The 24,302-nt window shown below is 35.1% G+C and overlaps 1 protein-coding gene across 1 annotated transcript in view; it reads right to left on the bottom strand.

The window, feature by feature from the left end:
* The window catches only part of TENM4 (teneurin transmembrane protein 4), a 2,724,551-nt gene that overhangs the window by 2,041,722 nt on the left and 658,527 nt on the right, over positions 1-24,302 (bottom strand). Inside the window, exon 5 of the mRNA XM_074335694.2 lies at positions 5,593-5,670. The gene's annotated coding sequence lies outside the window, so the exon portion shown is untranslated. The remainder of the gene's footprint in view (positions 1-5,592; positions 5,671-24,302) is intronic.

Below are 24,302 nucleotides of genomic sequence, written 5' to 3'. Positions count from 1 at the left end.
CTAATCAGACTGAGTGGTGTCAGATGGGCACTAGACCTACCAGGGGAATCACTTCATAAATTATATAAATGCCTAACTACTGTGCTATACACCTGAAAGTAATGTAAAATAATATTGAATGTCAACTATAATTAAATATGTAAGTGTGATCAAACAGTATGGTGAATGTTTAAATTTAAAAAAAAAAATCACAGTAAAAGACACATTGCCATGAATCCCCCTCAAAATACTCCCCCTCGCTTTGAACACACCTGTCCCATCTATATATAATCATGGGCTGTAAAGTACAGCATAGGAAGTATAGATATGTACAGTGTCAGATGGTTGGTTGGTAGACTTGTGGGGTTATCACTCTGTAAGGTGTGCAAATGTCTAATAATTATGTCGTTTTGTATACCTGAAACTAATAATAAGAATAAAAAAGACTGAGTACCCGAACTTCTTTCTTGTTTTGCTTACAAATCTGATCTCATTAACTTCTGATTTCTAGTGTTTTCTTCTATATGCATACTCCATCATATCCTTCAGATGGATACAATATTTAATACACATCCTCAGATACTATTATTGCATATACTTCTTTGCTAAATTCTGCGCCTTTATCTTCTTAGATTATTTTTCTTTTGGCAGCCATTGGTACAACCTGTCTAATTTAGTTCAGTCTTCCAGACTTCACCAGGTACCAGATTCTGTGGCTGACATTCTTACAGGCAGAACCCGAGAAGGTGGAGTGGGCAAGGGGAATTTTCCTTTCTGGACATTGAATATCAGCCTCACGTAGAGGTCAGCAAAGCTTGTAACTGACATGTACTGTTCCCAGCTCTAGAACTGAGATGCTTTCACAATAGGAACACCTTACAAGTTCACAATTATCTCCTCATCCCCCACTACCCTAATCAGACCATCCTTTCACCATACCCACACTGCAAAACACAGTAAGACATTAAATGTCTCTTTCAGATATAAAAATGGATGAATTTCTCTCTAGATGTTAAAGCTTTAGGAAACATGATATGTAATTACCTTCTTCTATAATTCCCTATATTACCGTTCTGAAGTTTGCAGTGCATATCCCTGTAATTACTTCCATATGTAATTACATTTACATAATAGTTACATGATCTTATTTACATAATATCTAAGTTGATGATTCATTTTTCAAAAACTTTTTAGATGTCCCAAAACAGGACACCCTGGAGCTGTATTTATTTATTACATAAAATGTTAGAGAAAAAATAAATATATGCATATATATTAGTTTGTCATAGTAAGGCTAGTACACAAAAATTTGGGGATAGTCAAATAGATGTAAGTCAAATGAAAAAGAGTAGAAAAGACATACTCATGTCAGGGTGACAAATTGTTTCTATGTAGCATAAGAGAGAGGTAAACGAGTGTTATATTCCAAATATAATCAACATCAAAATACACCATAATGGCAATAAACTTTGAATGCATGGCTTTTCCCCTGGAGGATTAGACATTCCATCCCAGGTGTGTGTGAAGCCCAGCGGGTTTCACCTCATAATGGGAAGATTTAAAGCTTTTGAGTCAACTACATCTGGGTTCAAATCGTAGCTCGGCAACTTCCAGTTGAATGATCTTAAGTTATTTTTTTCTCTCTGTGTCTAACTTTCCCTTCAAAGTTCAGATAATAATATATACCTCAGAGTGCTGCTATAAGGGTTAAAGAAGATAACTAACAGAAATGAAAGACTACTTGGTATATGTTAGGTGATCAGCAACATTTAGTTTCATTCTTCTCTCTCTAGTCTTTTCTTTATAGAATTTTATGTATCTTCAAAATAGTAAGTAAGCCATTAATAAAAATTGTTTTACAGATGGAGATAATTCCCAAAGAATGTCTTTAATACAGAGGTTTTTCAAACTTTAACAAATGTCAGAACCCTCTGGAGGGCTTTCAATCCATAAGTTGCTGGGTCCCACGACAAGCGTTTTTGATTCACACGGTTTGGATAGGACCACTAATTCGTATTTCTACAAAGTTATCCTGCTGCTGGTGCTTGGGGACCACACTTCAAGAACTGCTGCTCTAATACATGTATAACCACCAAAACGATTGAATGGCAAAACGGGAGGGAAGACTACGTTTCCCACAGCCATATTGCCATCCTAAACTTGACATGTATTCTTCAGAAAACTCAACATGATGCAGTGCGTGGGAGTCAGCATACCTAGATTCATCCTTCTCTCAGTGTGCATGTGACCTCGCACATGTCACTTCACTAATGCTGGCTGCACTTTCTCCATCCTAAAATTTAAAGGACAGGACTAAATCAATGTTTTTTAAATTGTGTTCTCGAAACATTGGAAGGGGGCTTCAGAGTAAACTCAGGGATGGTGTTAGTGGAGGAGGTGAACAGACCAGAATCTGAGCCTCTCCCATCCCCAAATAGATCAGCTCTCCTTATAGAACTTTCATATACAGTGTAGTTCCACATAAGAAACCAAACCAAAGCAAATAAAACAAATCCAAACAAGCAATCCGGTCTTAAAATACTTTGGGCTAGGTGATATCCATGGTCACTTTTACATTGGCTTTCTCAAATACTGAGCTCCATGTAGAACATCCGGTATTCCTAACTTTCTGTATTTGCAATTATAATCAACCTGTGGCACTGCAAATGTCAAACTTCAAGCTATCTTTAGTGCGTTTTAGTGCTGAGATTTTTTTCTACTCCAATTATTTGAAAACAGATAAGGCATTCTTATTCCATGTGATTTCTGTCTCTCTCTCTCTCTCTCTCTCTCTCTCTCTCTCTCTCTCTGTGTATATATATATATATATATACACACACACATATATATGTATATATAGATAGATATAGATATAGATATGTATATACATATATGTATATACATATATAGACATGTAAATATCATATATATGATACATGTATATCTCATATATATCGTATATATGATATATACAGAGGGTGCCAAAAAAATGTATGTATGTTTTAAGAAAGGAAAAAACTATTAATATATACCAATAATAAAAGATGAATACAAGTCACGTTTGACTTCTGCAATTACAAGAGGTGCTCAAAGTGGTTACCATCAGCGTCCAGACACTTCTGATTACAGCGAACTACTGCTTGAACAATGTTGACCAAAGTGTTAACATATCTTAAAATGCGTATGCATTTGTATGGTATACCCGGTATAGCATATATGTCACTCTGATTATCTAAGCAATTCCACAATACAGTTAACATTTTTGAGTGCTTGCTCTGTGCTACCCATGTACTAAGTGTTTGAAAAGTATAACCTAAATCAATTCTTTGAAAAAACCCTTTTAGATTATATTATTTTTTCCCACTTGCAAACATAGCAACTGTAGAAAAAGAGGTTAATTTACTTTCTCATGAATCACAGCTAGTGAAAGATGAATGTGGGACATGATCCTAAGACTACTTGGATCTAAAATGTATGCTCTGTTCATGCTATAAAAAGATCAAATGACCAGATACTTATCAAAAGGGACAATAAAAATATATTTAGATAAATCTCTTTGATACCAAAAATAAACAAATACATAAATAAGAACGAACCAAGATACTACATACCTATGTGAGAGTAGCTAGTGTTCCTCCAACAGAGGTCTTTCATTCAGTAAGTAGAAAGGGGAGGGTTTAAACGCTCTGTCCAGAATCATGGAGGCAGTCTAATAAACTACAAAACACTTGCTTCATTTTGTTTATTTGATTTTTGAAATGTAAGCTTGGCTGAAAGGCTTTAGGCTAAGTTAATAAAACAAACGAAAACATATGTTAAGTAAATGCCTTGACCAAAGCCAGTGATAAATGTGTGTAAGGGGAGGCAGGTAAGAACTGATGTGAGGCAGGCATCGTGAAACACAGAAACTCAACCATAGTGCCAACTTCTCGACCAGGAAGACTAATAACCTCTTAATTAAGGGTTTTGACTCAAAAGATACTTCATTGTCAACCCCCTTATTCTATGAGATTAAAGTTTTAATGGAGATTAGACCGATGGCCCATAATCTAGAGATATAGATAGTGATTTTGTACAAAATCTGAGCAGGTTAGTAGTCAGAGGAATCATTCTAACCCAGGGACACTCCTCCATCTTCTTAATAACAGTTTAAACAAATCAGACAAAAAAAAAAAAAAAAAAAAAAAGGCAGCCTGATAATTAAGACAGTAATAATCAGAAAATCATATGATATGACTCTTGAATGATAAGTTACATTGTAAATTGGTGTTTTAAGGTTGACCCTCTTGTTCTTCCTTGGGACATTAGCTAACCAGGAGGTACTCACTCCCAGTCGGGCCTGCTTATCTGTATTCTACAGTTTTATTCATTACCTAGTCTCAACAAGTATTTGTGAAGGTTGAAGAGAAAGAAAGAATTACTACACAATTTATTTAAACATAAGATATGCATTACAATACTGTTATTTACAAACAAACAAAAAATGTGAATCATGTTGGCCTCAATTCTTTCCTCAACTGTGAAATAAATGCCAGTTCATTGATGCATACATTATATTTTAATTTTTCCTCATGACCTCATAAATTAGAAACCCCCATGAAAAAATACTAAGAAATATGTGGATAAACAAGAGATGAATATGACCAATATTAGTAGTTAACTACTATAAGATCTTTATATTTTGACAACTGCCATGAGCAACTGATTTTTATAGCATTTTCAGCCAACATGTCTAACGTTAATAAGAATAGTAATATACTAAGGAATAATGATAATCCAGTCATAGGCTCTTCTAATCCTTCTGTTAACACACTGATGTATTGATGCACTGACATGAAATTCTAATTGTTCTGTTTTCCTTTTCTATGTTTCTCCCCGTCTCTGTCAAAATCACTATCCACAAAAGCAAATGATATATTTTGCCAACATATTACAGTTCTGTGTCTATTCTCCAAAGTGAACAGTATATCTATTTCCAAATATCATTTATTTGGAAGGCCTTTATAACTTGACTACAATCTGATTTCCACTTCACAAAAATTTGTACCCAACCATCTTGAAAAATGCATGCAAAGACTGAGTATTCAGTTTAATTTGTGGTTTTAACCCCTCCATTTTCACATTGCAGGGAAACATCTGCCCTACTAATCATTGTTACTTTCATTTCAACAGACAATGCATTCAAATACTGATTAGAGTAAGATGCAGCAGTCTTCCAGTGCATATCAAACAGAACAATGAACACCCAGGTTACATTAGAAGGACTGTGACTAAAGACATTTAGATAGAATATATGTTGAGCGAGTAATTATTAGGTGGAGTAAATTGCAATGTAGAAGCTTTAACAAGTACTTCTATAAATACTTTCCTTTCCACAAGAGAGATCTTGTAGTAGGGGCAAAACAAAATAAATAAATAGATAGATAGATAGATAGATAAATAAATAAATAAATGAATGAATGAATAAAATAAAAAAGTGGTCCCTTACTTTTATTTAATTGCCAAAATCAATTGTCTCAAGTTCTATTGTAAGAATATTTTTAAAGTTTCACTCTGAAGTCTATTATATGTATTTGATTTTAAATCAGTACATTTTGGTACTGGAAGACATACCTGATTTGGTGGTTCCTTCTTCACCCCGTGCAGTGAAAATCGATAGATTGATGCTGTGAGACAGCTACCTGAGGTGATCTAAAATGAAAAAGGCATTTTGAAATTAGGAAAAGAAACTTTCAAACTTCAATAATGATGGTCTCATAATAGGATATTTTTCAGTCAATCAATATTTACAGGGTATGTGCTGTGTACTGATCCCAGTTATATGTGGGCATGGAAAAGCAAAAGAAAGAGTGAAAAACAAAAAATAAAAAAAACAAACCTAGCTTGATGTCACTAAATATTTATGAAATGAATGGAAGCAAATAAAAATGGAAAAAAAATAAAATCTTTCTCTGGATGAGATTATAAATTATTCGGGAAGGAAAAATATCACATGAAAAACATCTACTAATCATAGATATCAAATGCATATGAGTAAATCTGAATTATTTTATATAAAATTTCTGCAAATAATTTTGAAACTGAAGATGAGATTAAAAGTAAAATTGGAATTGGATTAGAGAGAAGACTTCCAAGAAGATGGATTATTTTTGTAGTATCTACTAAAACCACCTAGATCACAAACCCTAAACCTGAATTCTAGAGAGCAGATGTCCCCTGGAAGAGAATGCAGTGTAGTTTATTACACACACACACACACACACACACACACACACATTTACACATATATGTAATTTAACATTAATGGTGATACTATGATTGTGTTAGTTTAAGATACAAATCTTAGCTACTATAATCAAAAAACACATTCTGTGGTGTTCACCTGGCATTATATCAGAAAGACCATCTTCCCAAGTTAACTACACTGGCTTCTTGCATGCATCTCTCCATTATCACCTGAGGCTTTGGTAATTAACCTGATGAATGTCAAAATGAATTTGTATTCACCAATTAGGAGCTTGTTAATTAGCATAATGACTATTAGAAGTAGGTTCTCACTGATGAAATTGGAGGCATTTAGATATGCATATTTGTTCATATACTTTAGGAAGACTGGCTTCTCTTTTCATGATCACAATGTAAGAATCGAATGATTCCTGTAAACTATATCCACAAGGACAGTGGCCACAGCTGGGCCCTAAAGTGATCTATGCTTGGCCTAGAGTGTAGGGGAATTTGTAATTGCCCAATGACCACTACACGAGTTACTTCTGTTCACATCCACCTCAAGTGACCTTTTCATACCAGGTCAAGGTCAGAAGAACTAAAGGCACCCCATAACTTTATTGAGATTACAATATAGGTTGCATACACTGTTTTGTGTTTGATTGCTAATGAATGTCTATATTTATAAATTTCTGTGTGTTTGGTAGAATTTGGCTTGACTTGTTTTTATTATAACTTGATATCAAAAGTACAGATATAGCTGACCTTCACTTGAAACTTCTAAGGTAGCTAACATAATCTACCAGAAAAAGAACGTGAGTTAGGTGTGACAAATGAATATACATCAGTTTGCATCAATGCTCTGAGTACAATTCTCCTAATCTCTAAATCCTCTCCATTGATTACTTATCTTGAGGGTGGTCTCCAAAGATTAATCATCTCAACCTAGAAACTGTCATTCAAAACATCCTCTTTGCTAGACTCTGAATTTAGCATTGGGGATATAGATTTACGGAAGTCAAAACCACTATTTTTTTTTTTTTTTTTTTTTAACTCACAGTCTAAAAGGGAGCCAGAAAGTCCACAAAATAATCATGGTACAATATGATAAGTAGAGTGTAATATAATCTAATAGCTAAGAGCAAAGCTACAGTTAAATGCATTGATATTTAATCATTCAACAAATATTTTAATTTTTATCACTTACTCTATGCCAGGTAGAGAGAATGAAGAGAAACTCCTTGACATTTTAAAGCTCTCTGAGGTGTATATATACTGTGGATGCAGAGAGGAACCAAAATTTCTGAGATCTCATTGTGCTAGAAGTATGCCTTATTCAGGAAAACAATTTTAACTTTCAAAAATCTATTTTAATATTGTTATTTCCATAGCAACTGGTATTAAGTTAATGGATACCATTTATAGTAGTGTCTAACCCTGGTCTTCTGTTATATATTTATCTTGACCATAATCTATGGGTAGGTACAAGATAATTCACTAAAGGTGACAGCCATGCCAAAGATATGGATGGACAATGGCTAAAGTAGATCAGTGAAACTGTGAGCCAATGAAATCAAGACCTTATGCTTTATTCTTCTTTATTGAATTTGCAATTAACAAAATTCCTGGTAAGTAGTGAGTACTTAAGCAAAACAAATTACTGTGATGAATGTCAACAAGTAACATGTTATTTAGATATTCATATCAAATGTGTCCAAATAATTGAAGACAGCATAATTTTTGAATTATTTATTATAACAATCTTTATATGTTTTAGTATTATGTTTATAATTGGAAGAAATATCATTTTGCCAGCTATAGCCACAGTCGTTTTCAACAGACTCAGAAATGTATTCAATGAAGGTCTCTTTCTATGATGTGCTTTGGTGTGTTTTATTCAAGTTTAACAACTGAATTTGTTCAAAAATGAACTGATCTGCATAGTAGAAAGAGAAAAATTTAAAGAGTCCAGGATATCTGAGAGGTAGAGGACAAGAGGAGGGATGGGGAAGATAGGAATGAAAAAAGGAAAGAAGGGATCAACGAGGTAGATAGCCATTCCCACAAACTTCCAAATTTTCAGTAACACTGGCAAAACTCACGACTAATGTGATAGATATACTGTGTGGAACTCAGTAAAAGGAACTTATTTCAGATGGGACTGACATAGTGTGGGAGAGTGGAAGCTCCCTAGAAATTAGCATATAGTTTAAAAACAACTTTTAAATTTAATAGGCTGTGAATTCCAGAGAAGTGTTCAAGAAAATTTCATACCAGTGAAGGACCTCATTGAAAAAACAAATCACTAAGATTATATTATTCGTGCAATATAACACATTAATATGAATCTCAATGTGGTAGGCCAAATGATAATACCCTCCCCTAAACATGTCTACATCCTAATCCCCAGAACCTGTGAATGCTTCCTTAATGTCAAAAGGGACTTTGCAGGTGTGACTAAGTTAAGGCTCTTGAGATGGCAACATTATCCTAGATTATCTGGGTGGGCCCAAATGTAACTATATGGGTCATTATAAGTGAAAGACAGAGGCAAGAGGGGTTTGAAAATGTTATGGGGCGGGGGGGCTTTAAAGATGAAGGAAGGGGCCATGAGCAAAGCATGTGCATGGCTTCTAGAAACTGGAAAAGGCAAGGAAATGAATTTCTCCTAAAGTCTCCAGAAGAAATGCAGCCCTGCTAATACTGATTAGTTTAGTAAGACCTCCAAAACTGCAAGATATCAACTTGTGCTGTTTTAAGCCATTACATTTGTTATAATTTGTTACAGCAACATTAAAAAAGGAACACATTCAGGTTAGTAAATCTTGACTAACTAGGAGTCAGAGCCACAAGTTTTCAAGACATAGCCAAATAATAAGAAAACAATTGGATTGCTAAGGCATGGGGTAGAAGGAAGAAAATCACTGAGCTGCACACTTTAAAATGGTGAATTTTATGTTATATGAAATTCTGTGTTATGTGAAATACATTTCAATAAAATTCAATCAGTCAATAACCTGCAGAGTGAAGATTATACAATAATAACCAAGTGCTGTTTTAACCTATTGTTTGACTATTTCAGTGTAACTCAATACTTTCCTATTTTTCTGAAAACATGATTATGGTGATGATAGTAAGATGATGATAAGAATTTTGATGAAGATTTTTTGCCCAGCCTGATTCGGTCTTTTGAAGGGTCTGTTCTCACCCTAAATAAATATAATAAATAAGACAAACATAATATTATTCATTGACTTGACACTGATTCACTAGCATTACCTCCCTAGCATCATCGCTTACATCTTGTCTTAACCACCTCCTTTCTTACTGATTTATGTCCAACTTTACCTCAGTGCCAGATTCTTTTCATCAACTACCCTGAATATTGCTTTCACCTGTGCTCCAGACTGACCCTGTCATCTGCCTTCCAGGAGGGACTTTGTTTTTCTCTACACTGAGATATGGATGGTTAGTCCACCCCCACATTCAGAGCAGGATTTTAACAATGTCTCCCTCTGAATCATCATCACCAGAATATCAGGCATGATTAAAAAGAAAAACAGAATCAAGAAAGAAGGCAGGTCAAGTCAGTGGCAGGAAGGGAGGCCATTTTGTAGTGCAGCCTTGGAGACAGTGAGGAGCTTGGCCCATGTGATGAGGAGGTGGGAGCTCAGATGTAGGCAAAGAGAGCTAGCGAAGATGTTCCAGAAACCCCAGCTGAATCCTACTATGCCCTGCAGATAAGAGTATTGTCCTAGATATTAGAGAAGATGATGGAAAATGAAACATAGTTGAACTTAGCATTCCCTGTTTAACAATACTGAGTGCAGTATACTATACATAGTCCCTCAAACATCCATCATGAAGGCGCATCATAACGAAAGAAGGATCAACTTGAGTGTTCGTTAGGATCAACTATGAGGATTTTATCAAGCCTAGTTCTTGGATTCACGCTTATGATCATGAGGGCAATAATAAGCCTAGGCAGATATTTCAAATTGTATGAAGCGCTGTATCATGTAATCGTATCTGTAAGCTGACTTTCAGTAATTGCAATGACCAAAGCATTGTGATAATCACCTTCTGTATATCATATTATGCAACTATCAAAATAAATTCAAAAAGTTAGTATTACCTTTTCCATTTTATAAATGAGGAAACTAAAGATCAAAGAAATTAAATAGCTTCACTCAAATGGTAAACGTTGGTATCCTGATTCAATTTTATGTCTGTCTTGCTATAAAAACATGCTTTAAAGTTATTTGAGATATAAACTCTGTCTTTTTTTGATACAAATGTACATTGGACCTAATAAAATCATAATTTCAACTCTAAAATTTCATTTGCGTCTTATTTTTTCTTTTCTTCTTCTTTTTTTTTTTTTTTTGAAAGCAGAGTATATGATTCACAAGGCAAAATGCCTTGTAATAATTTTTACTATATTTATTGCCTTGCCATTTCATGTGAAGACCCATACCCTAGAGAAAAATGGCTGAATTTCTTCATGGAGAGGATTTTTTCCTTTCAGAACATTGCTACTATTGCAAAAGGACTGCCTTGATTTCAAAGGATAAATATGGGGACGAATGGAAAATTAGTAATGGGAACTTTTATGTATATCAGGCACTCGGTAACTTATCAAGACTTAAATATATATTGCACAGTGTCACTCTGTAAAAGAGAATTATCCAGAATTATACAAAGCTACACCCAATATTTCAGCTTGACTGCAAACTAGTAAAGTGATGCAAGATATTAAGAAAACACATCAGGTTCAGAAATCTATAATTAATCTTGTCAGCAGTTGCAGCAGGACCGATTCCTATTTAAACTTGCATCTTGATGAGACTTTTCCTCATTTACTGTATCAGTACAGAGCACACTGGGGACTCAAGGGATCTAAACCCATTATAGTGGTTTTACAGTCAAGTTCATGTTCACTGCGTAGCCTGTCTTGTGCTTGGTGGCATTAAATATTTAACTAACTGTGACCATGATGTTGAGAAAGAGGCAGCTTTTAGTTCATTTTTATACACATTGCTGAAGAACAAATACAAAATTATAAAGTCTGTGTACAAGACTTGAGGAAAAATAAGTGGTCAGGGACAAAACAATCTGTGTTTAGTTCTTGTAATTGAATTATATTACAAAGCTTTCTAAGTCTATGTATGCATTATATTCTACAGTAACTAAAGTGAAATGTAAATAATCATAAATGAAAATTCCATCATTAAATTTTAATGTGCAAGCACAATTTGGATAAGAAAACATGCTTCTAAACCTTGAAACAAAGTTACCATCAAGAAGACAGAGTAGGTAAACACTGTGCTCACCTCCTGCCATGACTACCTCAAAATTACAGTTGAACACAGAACAACCATCATTGAGAACCACATGAAGTCTAGCTGAACAGAAGTCCCATATCTAAGAATACACAGAAGAAGCCACCTTGAGATTGGTAGGAAGGGAAGAAATACAAGAGGCTGGTCCCACAACCACGTTTAGTGGTTAAAAATTAAGAGGGATATTTCAATATCTTGGCTGTGGAGCCACCCCCAATCCCCTGCCTCCGAGGATCGAGGAATCCCAGCCCCACACCAGGCTACCCAGCCCAGGATTCTAGTGCCAAGGAGAGAAGACCCCACAACTTTTGGCTGTGGAAACCAACAGGGAAACTGACGGTGGCTGAAGTCCCAGGAATTCCTCTCAAAGGGCCTGCCCAAAGCCTTACTCCCTGACAGACTCACTTGCTCTGAGGCAGCAGCTTGAAAGGCAGCAGGGACATATGGGGAGGAACTGGCTTTTGGGCGAGAGGTGGAGGGGTGGCTTTCTCCCAGATAGAAGTGCTGGCAGAAGTCATTGTTCCTTTATTGAGTCCTCCTCTGACCCACTGTGTCCATGCTGGCAGTCACCATATCTGAGTCTCCATCAACCTGGCCAACACCCTTCACCTTGTCCTGATGATTCCCTGAGACCTTGCCCCACCCAACTTGTGGGCCCAACCAAGCTCCTTCCAGTGGCTTTTCCACACAAACAGCCTTTCTTGACTCATGCTGTGGACTTTCCTAAAATCTCTCAAAGGTTCACAACCTCTCCCAAAAAGCAGCATATAGCTACAGCATGCCCGGACCTCTTGCTAAGCAGTCTGAAGCCTGTCACTAGTGACAGCCAGCTCCCATAAGACTGTCAGCTGATTTCCCAACAAAAGTTTTGCAGGCCAGAAGAGATTGGTAGGAAATATTCAGAGTGATGAAAAACAAGGAACTGCAACCAAGACTCAAATTTATCATTTAGAATCGAAGGAAAGGTAAAAAGCTTCCTAGACAAGAAATGCTAAAGGAGTTCCTCACCACTAAACTAGTATTACAAGAAATGTTAAAGGAACTTCTTTAAAATAAGTGTTAGAAGGAGGAGGAGAAAAATGATATAAATAATAAAATGGCAATAGCTACAAATCTATTAACAATTACTATAAATAAAAATGTATTAAATGCTTATGAAGACACATATATGCTTCCTACAAGAAACTTCAGATCAAAAGACTCACACAGATTGAAAGCAAAGAAATGGAAAAAGATATTTCATGAAAATAAAAATGGAAAAAGAAAAGGCTCTTGTAGCAATACTTGCAGCAGAAAAACTAGACTTTAATACAAAGGCTATAGCAAGAGACAAAGATGGACCCAGTGATTCTGCTTCTGGGTATTTATTTGAAGAAACCCCAAATTCTTAATTCAAAAAATCATGTGCATGTATATCTTCATTGCAGTATTATTTACAGCAGCCAAGATATGGTATCAGCCTAAGTGTCCATCAATAGACGAATGGATAAGGAAGAAGAGGTACATATATGCAATGGGATACTATTCAGCTACAGAAAAGAATGAAATCTTGCCATCTGCAACAACATGGAAGGACTTAGAAGGTATTGTGCTGAGTGAAATAAGTCAGAGAAAGACAAATACCATACGATTTCACTTATATGTGAAATCTAACACACACACACACACACACACACACACACACACACACACACACACTAAATGAACAAAACAGAAACAAACTCATAAATACAGAGTACATTTCGATAGTTGCCAGATGGGAGGGGAGTTGGAGGTATGGGGGAAAGGGGTAGGGGATTAAGAGGTACAAATTGGTAGTTACAATATACTCATGGAGACGTAGAGTACGGCATGGGGACTACAGTCAGTAGTGTGACAACAATGCATGATGTACTGGGTTTATTGGGCTGATCACTTTGTACATTACATAAATTACTGTGTTGTACACCTGAAATCAATATAATGTCAACTGTAATTGAAAAATTAAAAAAAAATTAAGAAACACTTAAGAAGGTAAATTATTATGAAACCTAAGAGATGGATTAAATTATTCTGTAGTAGCATTTAAAAGGGATGAAACAATTATAGAATTTAAAAAATGGAGCTCTCTTTAGAAAATGAATGAATGGTGGAGTTTTCTTTTGATTGGACTTATTGTTATTTAATTTGCCTCTAGAATTTATATACCTTTCTATGGTTCTAAGCAACCCCTTTTATTCCTATGCGATGCTTCTCTGTAACTCTAAGCTCCACAGGATCCTCTTGTGAGAAACATCTGAGGGATAAATGTACACTTGCGCCACATATCACAACTCACGTACACAGGAAGCTAGTTTTTGTAATGCCTAGGGAGATCTGAATGTTACAAAATTAAATGTCACAAAATTAAATTGTGATGAGGAGTATGTCTAAAGTGGCAGGTAAGTAACCACAGGCATGTTGTTAGACATGTGAGGTGATACATATGGATTATGTTATGGAGACCAGGAGCATGAGTCAAGGTTTTCCGATTTGATGATCATGAATTGTATTTATATTTTGAAGCTTTCTATCACTTTTAGAAGTGACTAGTCTCTGAAGCACAGGATTCTGATCAGTGACAATTAATCAATAAACTGTGACTGAGCTTCTTTGATGAGGAAGGCGTCCTGCTGGTCTCTGGGGCAGGACCAATGTGGGAAGAACTACTTCTTCTTTAAATAGCTATGAAGTGTCAGCTACTGTGACATGCTTTTTGACATGCATTAGTGAAACAAGCATGGGGGGCAGGCATCACTATGCCAGTTTTACACATGTGGAAATTGAGGTTCAAGGTAAGTCACAGAGCAACCAAGGAAGGCATCTGGAGTTTGAACCCAGTTATGTCCAAGCAACCAAGGATCAATAGTGCTGCTGAAACTATAATTAAGGATCAGGGTTCACTCTTTTCTCTGTATTGAGAAAACCCACAAAGGGGCTGATAAAAGTGACAGATGCTAGTCCTGGAAAATACAGATACTCATTTTTTGTATATTCTTTTAGAAAATTCATGTACTCTCTGAAATTCATCCACAGACTCCTGGATCTCAGAATAAAGATTTTTAAATCTACAAGGAAGAGACCCAGTGGTGTTAACTTTTGCTTTCCCCTTGGTTCATAGAAACACTGCCAAGCGTAGAATTGGTTATAAATAAAGATTGATGAATAGAATAAATTAATTAAAGAATGAGTGAATAAAAAATTCATTCTCCATTTTTTATTGCTAACTCAAATGATTTCTGTGTGGGTGTCTGGCTTACTTATAGACCATTGTATTGTGTGTTCTAATATTCACTGAACATCTACTATACTCCAGGTCCTTGTTTGTCTGTATGCATTATTTAATTTAATCCTCCCCATTGACTTCAATTATACACATCTTATATTTAGGCACTAGGAAAGTGACTGACACAGAGTGGGAAAAATATAAGTGATGGAAAAAAATGCAATATATGTATACAGTAATGGTAACATTTATTAAAGTTATTGTTTTTAAATGTAAACATACTATAATATTTTACATATATTATCCTAGCTTAATCCTCACAACCCTATGAAGCAAGTATTCATACTAACTTTCTTTTACCAAAGATATACCTGAGATTTAGAGCAAATAAAAGGTCTTACCTGAAGTAAAAAATGTAAGGAATGAAGCCAAGATTATGGCTTTCTGACTTTAAATCTCATGGAAGTAAGACACCAAGAGGAAGTAACTTGTCTGGAATCACACAACTACTCTGTGGCAAAACAGGGAGATTAAGCCCACTGTTATTTCCGCTATACCATTTTAATTCTGCATTTTATCATTTAATACCACAAAACTGACAGACATCACTTCTGGGCTAGTCCTGATTTATAATTTGTTGGCACTAACTAGCTGTGGTTTTTGTAGGCTATGGAGGAGCAAAGCAAAGACAGAGACTAACTTAGCTCAGAAAACTGGGGAGTTTCATTGAGCTAATGATATTCCCAATATTCTAGATGATCAAATACATCAAGATGCTTAAACTTGACCTACAGCTTATGTAGGAGAGAGAACTTTCTACATCTTTTCCGTTCTCATCTCAGCTTGGTCCTATACTGAATCTAAAGCAACCACATCCCATAATAACCACTTAGAGAAATTATCAGAAGATGCAAAATGTGGCTCTTGGCATTTTATTTTATGAAATTTGATTAGTTATAACAGTATCTATTAGAATGTACAATTTTAGCTACTTCTAGGCTCCTGACATTTTGATAATTATACCACTTTCAGTCCATGTGTGCTTCCCCCATAAACCAGCATCCCTACATGAAATACTAGGTTATATACATCCCACTTAACAAACAAAGGTAAATTGAGAAATACAGTATAAAGTATGGGTTACAACTATGGGTTTTAAAGTCAGAAAAATATGGATTTAAATCTTGTCTTCCATCATTGATAGTTGTGGCACCTCTGGTAAAACAGGTATCTAATCTAAATCTCAGGTTTATCCTCAGTAAAATAGAGATTATAAGATACATGTCTCAGAGGGTTATGGATATTAACATAAGATAACATAGATAAATAACTTGGAATAAGCCTTGCATAAAACATGCTTAATAAATGTTAATTTTACTAAATATACATATTTTATTTTCCTCGGGTATACACTTCACTTGCTAAGTACTGTTCTCAGTTCTTTCTGTCTGTCTATCTATCTATCTAACTATCTGTCTACCTGTCTGTCCATCCATCCATCTAAATCATTAACTCATTTAATTCTCACCACAACCCTATGATTTTTTATTATTATTATTATCCCTATTTAATGAAAATGAAAACCAAAACTAGGAAAGGTTAAGTAATTTGCAAAATATCACACATTTAGTAAAATTTCACTTTTTTGAATATATGTTTTCCTATCATTGTCTATCTGGAGTACCATGAGCATAAAAGAACCACAGATAGCTCCAATTAAAACAGAATACAAAATGTGACCTCTGCCCCGAAGCTATAAAAGCTTCTATAGCAGGCCTTATACAAGGAATGTAGAACTCAGAAAGACACATCAACACATAAGAACAAAGAAAAGCTACAGCTATGCACACATTAAATAGAAAAATCCCTTTTCCTTAAAATGTATACCCAGTGTTGTTCAATTGTTATGCAACCCCATAACAACAATAACCACCACATCAAAGCCCTTCAACATTATGACTTTAAATCTATTGTACCTTTTTATTCTTTAGTATTTGAAGCAACATTTTTGGGATAAAACCAGCTATACAGAAAATAATTACGAATTAGAAAGATGTACATTGTATCAAACACATCCCTTTAAAGTCAAACAAACAAATAAAATCTTTGTCAGTGAAAAGCAAAGGCTATGAGATAGTAACATAATGGAAAAGGAAAGTAACTTAGTATCTATCAACCTAGATTCAAATGCCAGTGACCTTGGTCAATTAATTCACTAAACTCAGAGACTCATTTTTCCCTCTCATCTGTAAAATAGAAGTAAAACTAAAACAGGGATTCTTGCTACAGTCATATTTTTTATGATTAAAAAGGTATCTTGGCACTACAAATGCCATATATGCTCTAAAGAGATGGCTTTGTATTCTAGGTGAAAAGCCTACCACAAAAGGAGGCTTAGGTTATCAGAGTCCCTGTAAGCAGCAAGCACAAAACATATATTTGTGGATTGGTTTAATAAAGCACTTTGGAAACAATTTACAGAATAATAAGTGTATACATAGATTTGAATATTTAAAGCTCAAAGTCTGTTACATTTGTGGCTCCTGCCTTGCAATCAATTTATCTTTCACCACCCTGCAACCCAGGCCCAATACTTTGTTCACTTAAATCTATTCAGCCAAATGCCTTTTCCTGCGTTCAGTTATGAGGATGGACTGTTATGGTCAATTTGTGTAGTTTGGAAACAGCTGGAATTTACAACAAAGATTCAATCAGCACTGCTATTTGAGTTTATTAAAATGTATAAGAAAGCAACACCAAATGATTTTTATGGAAAATAAGGGGGGTTTGATCAGCATTATAAATCACGCTTTTGTGACTTACTCATTGTTTTTCCACTTCAGTGCAAATATGATTTAGAAGGCAGCTGTCATCTCTTATCATGCTACACATAAAAATCATTATTGACTATCGCTACCTTTCTGAATTTATTAATTTATTAGCTTTAAGTTCCAAGTGCAATTTTGAAAGTAGAACTGAAGTATTAGGGAACAGGGAAGAAAAAAACAGCTTCATGAATTATGTTGCTGTTTACATGTCTACTGACAAGTCTAATCATTTGTTTAAACACAAAGTCTTGTTTTTATTGCACAAGTTAAGGATAAGTTAAGAAACCCAAATAACAGTTCCTTTTGATTCCACATTATTTTGCCATCTGTCACTAAAGTATACAAATTATCTGCTTCACTCACTTCCTGTATTCAATGTCCGCCAGCTTCCTGAAGCTGTATTCAAATGTTTCTAAAATATTCATAGTCCTTCTCTGTTACCACTGTCGCTATCCTAGTGAAGGAACTCATCATCTTAACAGTTGTCCTGGGCTCCTACTTAGTCGCCCACCTGCCTTCAGACTCTCTCCCTCCTGACCTTCCATGAATCCCATAATCAGTGGTTAATAAATACTCACCCTGGGTATTTGGTTCTTGACTAGTTGATAGAATTCAGGTTGGCTCTTCCATAGTTGCTGGGCTTGCACTGAGCCTCAAGTTCCTGCAGCTCTGCAGATAACCCTGGGGCCCGATGAAACTCTAGCTTCTGAAGCTTTACCCCGACTGAGGCAGCTAGCCCCTACGCCGTTCTCAAAAGTGGTATGGAATATCTGGAATACCTCCCACACTACCACTAACTGTCTTTCTGAGGGTATCTAACTCTGTCGCATAGTTCCTTAATGAAGCTCTTCCATTGGGTAACGTAACAGGTAATCAAGTAGCAGCAAACATGTATTTTCATCTCCTCTCACATGCATCATTCTGTAGTTTTGTACATGCCATCCCCTCTGTAAAATATCTTGCCTGTCCCTTACCCAGAAAACCCCTGATTATCTTTCAAATCCCACTCGAAAGGATACTGCCTATCTGAATCCTTCATTAACACAACTTGCCCACTTCCTCAGTGCTCATATAGCACTTTGATTTCACAAATCTCTTTCATCCAAAACTTCTCACACTGTATTTGAGTTGGATATGTATATCCCTGTCTCTCTGCACATTCCCTGAGAGAAGGTACCATGCTTTATTCATTTCTATATCTCCAACATATGCTACAGTGCTAGCCACATAAGCAGGACACACTAAAAACCTTGACTGAATCCCTATTTAAAAGATATGAACCTTGAATCCCTATTTAAAAGATGTGCTTTAGCTAAAATGAAACAAATAGAAGAAATATTGGAGTTGGGAATGCTAGAGGGCCAAGGGAAAGAAAACAGGATTTGTTGTCCTGTCCTAAATTAATGGGATGCCAAAAAAATGTGCACACATGACTTGTATTCATCTTTTGTTATTGATATATATTATTACAATTTTAATAGCTTTTTTTCCTTTCTTTAAATGTGTATACATTTTTGGCACCCTCTACAGATCTAATAAAAATAAGAATGATAAGTGCAATGATCTGAAGCAAGATACTAGTCATAAGCAGAACAACCAGTTCATATATTCTCTAGACACAGTAAGAAGCAAGGGAAGACAACTATTACCTATTAAGCGCTAGTGTACGCCAGTCAGTGTGCTAGGTCCTTTAATACCATGTTTCCCCGAAAATAAGACCTGGCCAGACAATCAGCTCTAATGCGTCTTTTGGAGGAAACTTTAATATAAGACCCAGTCTTATTTTACTATAACACCAGGTTTCATATAATATAATATAATATAATATAATATAATATAATATAATATAATATAATATAATACTGGGTCTTGTATTAATTTTTCCTCCAAAAGATGCATTAGAGCTGATTGTCCAGATAGGTCTTATTTTCGGGGAAACACGGTAGTTTCAACTCATTTAACCTACACTACGCTACGAGTTACACATAAGTCCCACAGTATTGGTGAGGAAACTGACGTTCAGTGAGATGAACAGTTTGCCTATGATACCATAGCTGTTAGTGTCAGAACTAAGCTTTCAACCCACATTTCTGCAACTTGAGAGTTATCCTTTTTCCCCTGCAAATGTCCATTGCATCATGTATAGAACTAAATAGGTGTTAATAATAGTATTAACCATTAAATCCCTAAGACTTACTGAGTACTCATCATGTGTCAGGTACAGAGCTGAGCACTGAGGCCCTGAGGTGAATTAGACACATCTTCCTCTCAAATACAGATTTAAACTGTATTTGAATCAAATTGAATTGAACCTAAAGCTTAGTGTAGCCAGCCTTAAAGTAATTCTGGGCTTTATCCAAAAACAGAAAGTGCTTAGTTTTGTTTGGCTTTGTTTTGCTTCTGTGACTATATAAAGTGGGAAAGAGTCTCTTTATCAAACAGTGTGGAGGCAGGCGTCTCTTTTCCATGCCAGGCAAGTGACTTCGATAATTACCAAAGGAGCTGGAGAAATCCGGCTCCTTCCAATTAACTTCTGTTAGCAAGTGCTGTTGACTGCTTGCCTGACAGCCCCACGCTGATGGGGAGAGGAGTGTGCACAAGATTTCTCTGCATTTCATAGTTCACAAATTAAAGACACTGTCAAGAACACGTCTGAGTTGAAGAATTGATTTATCTCACACTGAGTGTGTGAGGAAGGGCCACTTCTGACTCATTACAAACAAGTCTGAGGTACTTTCATACTATGTTCTGCATCTTGGTACACAAATCAAGCAGTTGGTTTTTTTTTGGTTTTTGTTTTTGTTTCTTTCCTTTCTGTTGCATTTACTCTGAGAGTTTCACTGACAGAAAGCATGGGTAGATCCCAGCTTTCTTAAATTCCAGCATTGCCAAGTTAGTGGTCTATGTTATAATCACTTTGGCCTGAACACAAATGCTTGCGGGGAGCTTCTGATGGTGAATGGGAACAAGTGGCCAGTAGATGGGATAAAGAAAATTCCAGAGAGCCTGATCTAGGCCAGATTAAGCAGGGCAGATTGTCAGACACAAAGGGATATCATAATAATACATTACTCATAACAATAGTTAGGCAATAAGAGCCATCCCTCCAACAGCATCTACATGTCAGACCTTTCATATACATCTGTGTGTATATGTAACATACATTATACATATTATGATATTAATATATATAATACACACAATGCATATATACATACATACATATATACATATATAAGTGCATGTGTGTGTGTGTGTATGTATGTGTGTGTATATATATATATATATATATATATATATATATATATATATATATGGATTAACAGACTGTGAAAATGTCCTGTATATCATCACAATTTCTCCCTGGATTAGCACCCACTGATGATTGTTTTCTGATCCAGTTTTTACACTGAGATGTAAAACCTTAATTTTTCAGCTTCTAAACTTCCACCACATTAAACAATGGGCCCTTGGCATTTTGCATAAACAAGAACCATCCCTTCTCCCCCATTGACTAATTGATTTGATCTATTTATTATTGGATATGGCCAAATTGTTTTCTATTTTTTCATTTTTTTTTAATTCTTTATTGTACGTAATTATTTTTGTGTTAAATTGTTCCATATTTGTCCAGTGGAAGCCCTGTCAAGCTACTTCTGTGTTCTTGTGATATCCACCCACTATTTTCTGGGGAGCATTCCTTAAGTTTCTAGCATGACGTGATGTTTCAGGCTCATCTTGTACGTACCCTGCCCAGTCCAGGGATCAGTCACTTCTCTGAGAGTCTCTGCTCCATGACAGTGAGGAATGGTGTTAGATACCAAGATCTGGGAACTAGGTTTATTTATTGCTGTTGTGGTATCTTTCATTCCTGATCCTTTCAACAGATAAAGCTAGGGCATATATGCAAGCATATACACATAAAATATGCACACATGTATACACAAAAATATACATGTGTATATATGCAAAAATGTGCATGCACATACAAATGCATATATAAATGTACTATGCACAGATACAGGCATATACAGAGGCTGTCAAAAGAATGTATACACATTTTAAGAAAGGAAAAAAAAAACTACTAAAATCGTAATACTCAATATATACCGATAACAAAAGATGAATACAGGTCACGTTTGACTTCTGCTATTAAAAGAGGTGCTCAAAGTGGTTACCATCAGTGTAATTTTAATACAAATATTCCTTTCTTAAAATGTGTATACATTTTTTTGGCACCCTGTATGTGCTAGAATCATGAATTGACTCTAATACTTCAAACTCCCATCCCCAAAGGAGTTCTTTGTTCTTTTGCCTTATATCATTCAATACTTGTATACTTCAATCACACTGAAAACCCTGTCTTCCTATGATATCAACACATTTATTCATTGTCTCAATCCTATAGCACATCTAAACTCATTTCAGAATTATTCTGCCCATTCCACTACAAACAAAACAAAACAAAAACAAACAAACAAAATGCAAAACTGAAAAAAAAAGCAGACCTATTAAAACAAAGTTTGATAGTTGTTGGCATTTCCTCCTCTTATTAACACTGCTGAAACTTAGAGTATATAGTCAAATACTATGAAAATGTTGCCTTGGATTAATCCTTCCTCCCTTTCCTTTCAGTTTACTCTGTTAAAGGCTTTTGCCCGATTTTCTATAAGAGATATTTAGTTTTCTTTTCAATTTCTAATTTTCCTTTAAAATTAGGTATATTCGTCTTTTCTTTCTGATAAGTATACATTTTATTCCCAATTGGTCAATGTATTTTTGGTATTATTTTTTTTTAAATTTTTATGTACTTAAATTTATCTATTTTTTTTAAAAAATTGCATATGGCTTTTTACTCATAGTTTGTAAGATTTTGTTTCCGCCTATACCTATCTTTATGGGAGAATTCACCTACATTTCCTTTTTCTTCTAGTACCTACATATATTTTTTAGTTTATAATTTCTTCCGAGTGGCTTTGGATTATCTACAGCTGTGATTTCCAAACAGTTCTTCAGAAACTTATGGCTCCACAAAAGTGATTCAGGAGTAAAAATTACTAACTTAAAATATATTTACCAGTTAAAATATTTAATTAAAAATAACACATCTACTTCATCATGTCAAATCAAAAATTTATACCATTGAAGACCATTTATACACTAAAATTTGCTGATAAGCAAAATAATTTTGGTAAAGCTACCACAATATGCATATACTTTCTCCTTCCATATCTGAACATATATTGAATCTTTGAGAATATGTTATTGATTAGCAACATAGTAGTCTTTCCCTGATTGGTTTTTAAATGCAAGTCTATGCCTGTCAGCTACAAACAAAACAAAACAAGCACATCTCTATAAACCAGTATATCGGATGTACCATGCTTAATTAAGACTATGCAAAGCTCAGGTACACCTCCTCGGTGCATGCCCTTTATACTCTGCAACAAAGAGATGTGAGCAGGAGCAAGGAAACACTTAAAACATTACAGTTTGAGATTCCACAGCACTTGTATTTGTATTTGAATTTTAAGTCCTTCTTGTCTTTCTCTTATATCAATTTATTCCAAAATCATTTATTAAAAACATCTTACGTACCTGGCACTGCACTGGTCTTGGATATAAGCAATGAACAAAGTCATTATGATCCCTGCCATTTTAGGAACTCTAGACAAGACATATTAAACTACTAATCTGAATAAAAAATGTTGAGAGAAGTATTGGATAGCATATGGTTATATAAGAGAATATATGACCAGTGAGATGCAGAAGGTCTCCCTGAGAAACTATTGCTTAAACTAAGACCTGACTAAAATGAGTATGACTAAGGAAATGCCCTTTTTTTTTGGGGGGGGGAGGGATAGGAGTGGTGGGGAGGTTTTTCATGAGATTGTGTTAAAAATATAAAAGGATAATTCATTGTACTGTCAGCAAATTGTGTGTTTAAAGGATAGAAATCCAGGTTCCTTAGATAACAGATATTTACATGTCTTCTTTGGAAAAATGTGTATTCAGGTCTTCTGCCCATTTTTTAATTGGAATATTTTTTCTTTTGCAATGAGTTGCATGTGTTCCTTACATTTTTTGGATATCAACCTCTTATCTGACATATGGTTTGCAAATACTTTGTCCCATTCTGTCAGTTTCCTTTTCATTCCGTGCATTGTTTGCTTTGTTATTGTTGTGGCTGGTATTGTTCAGAAGCTCTTTAGTTTAATGTAGTCCTAATTATTTTTGTTTTCATTGTTTCTGCTGTTGGTGATATATAGAGATATAGATGTAGATATAGATATAGATAAAGATATAGACATAGATAATCATTGCCAAGACCAACGTGAAGGAGCTTTTTCCCTGTTCTCTTTTAGGACTTTTACAATTACAGGACTTATATTGAAGTCTTTAATCCGTTAAAAAAAAAAATGTGAGTGGTATAAGATAGAAGTCTAATTTCATTATTTCACATGTAAATATGCAGTTTTATCAACACCATTTATTGAAAAGACTCTCTTTTCCCAATTGAGTGTTTTGGGCTCACTTGTGAAATATTAGCTGACTGTATGTGTAGGGGTTTATTTCTAGGCTCTCTTTTCTATTCCATTGGTCTATATGTCTACCTTTATACCTGTCCTATAGTGTTTCGATTAGTACAGTTCTGTAGAATAGCTTGAAATTAGAAGTTTGATG

Source organism: Rhinolophus sinicus, chromosome 14 (assembly GCF_057876585.1).
Source record: "Rhinolophus sinicus isolate RSI-liver-muscle chromosome 14, RSI-T2T, whole genome shotgun sequence".
NCBI lineage: Eukaryota > Metazoa > Chordata > Mammalia > Chiroptera > Rhinolophidae > Rhinolophus > Rhinolophus sinicus.
The sequence above is the reverse complement of the archived record's forward strand: the minus strand, read 5'-3'. Positions and strand labels throughout refer to the sequence as shown.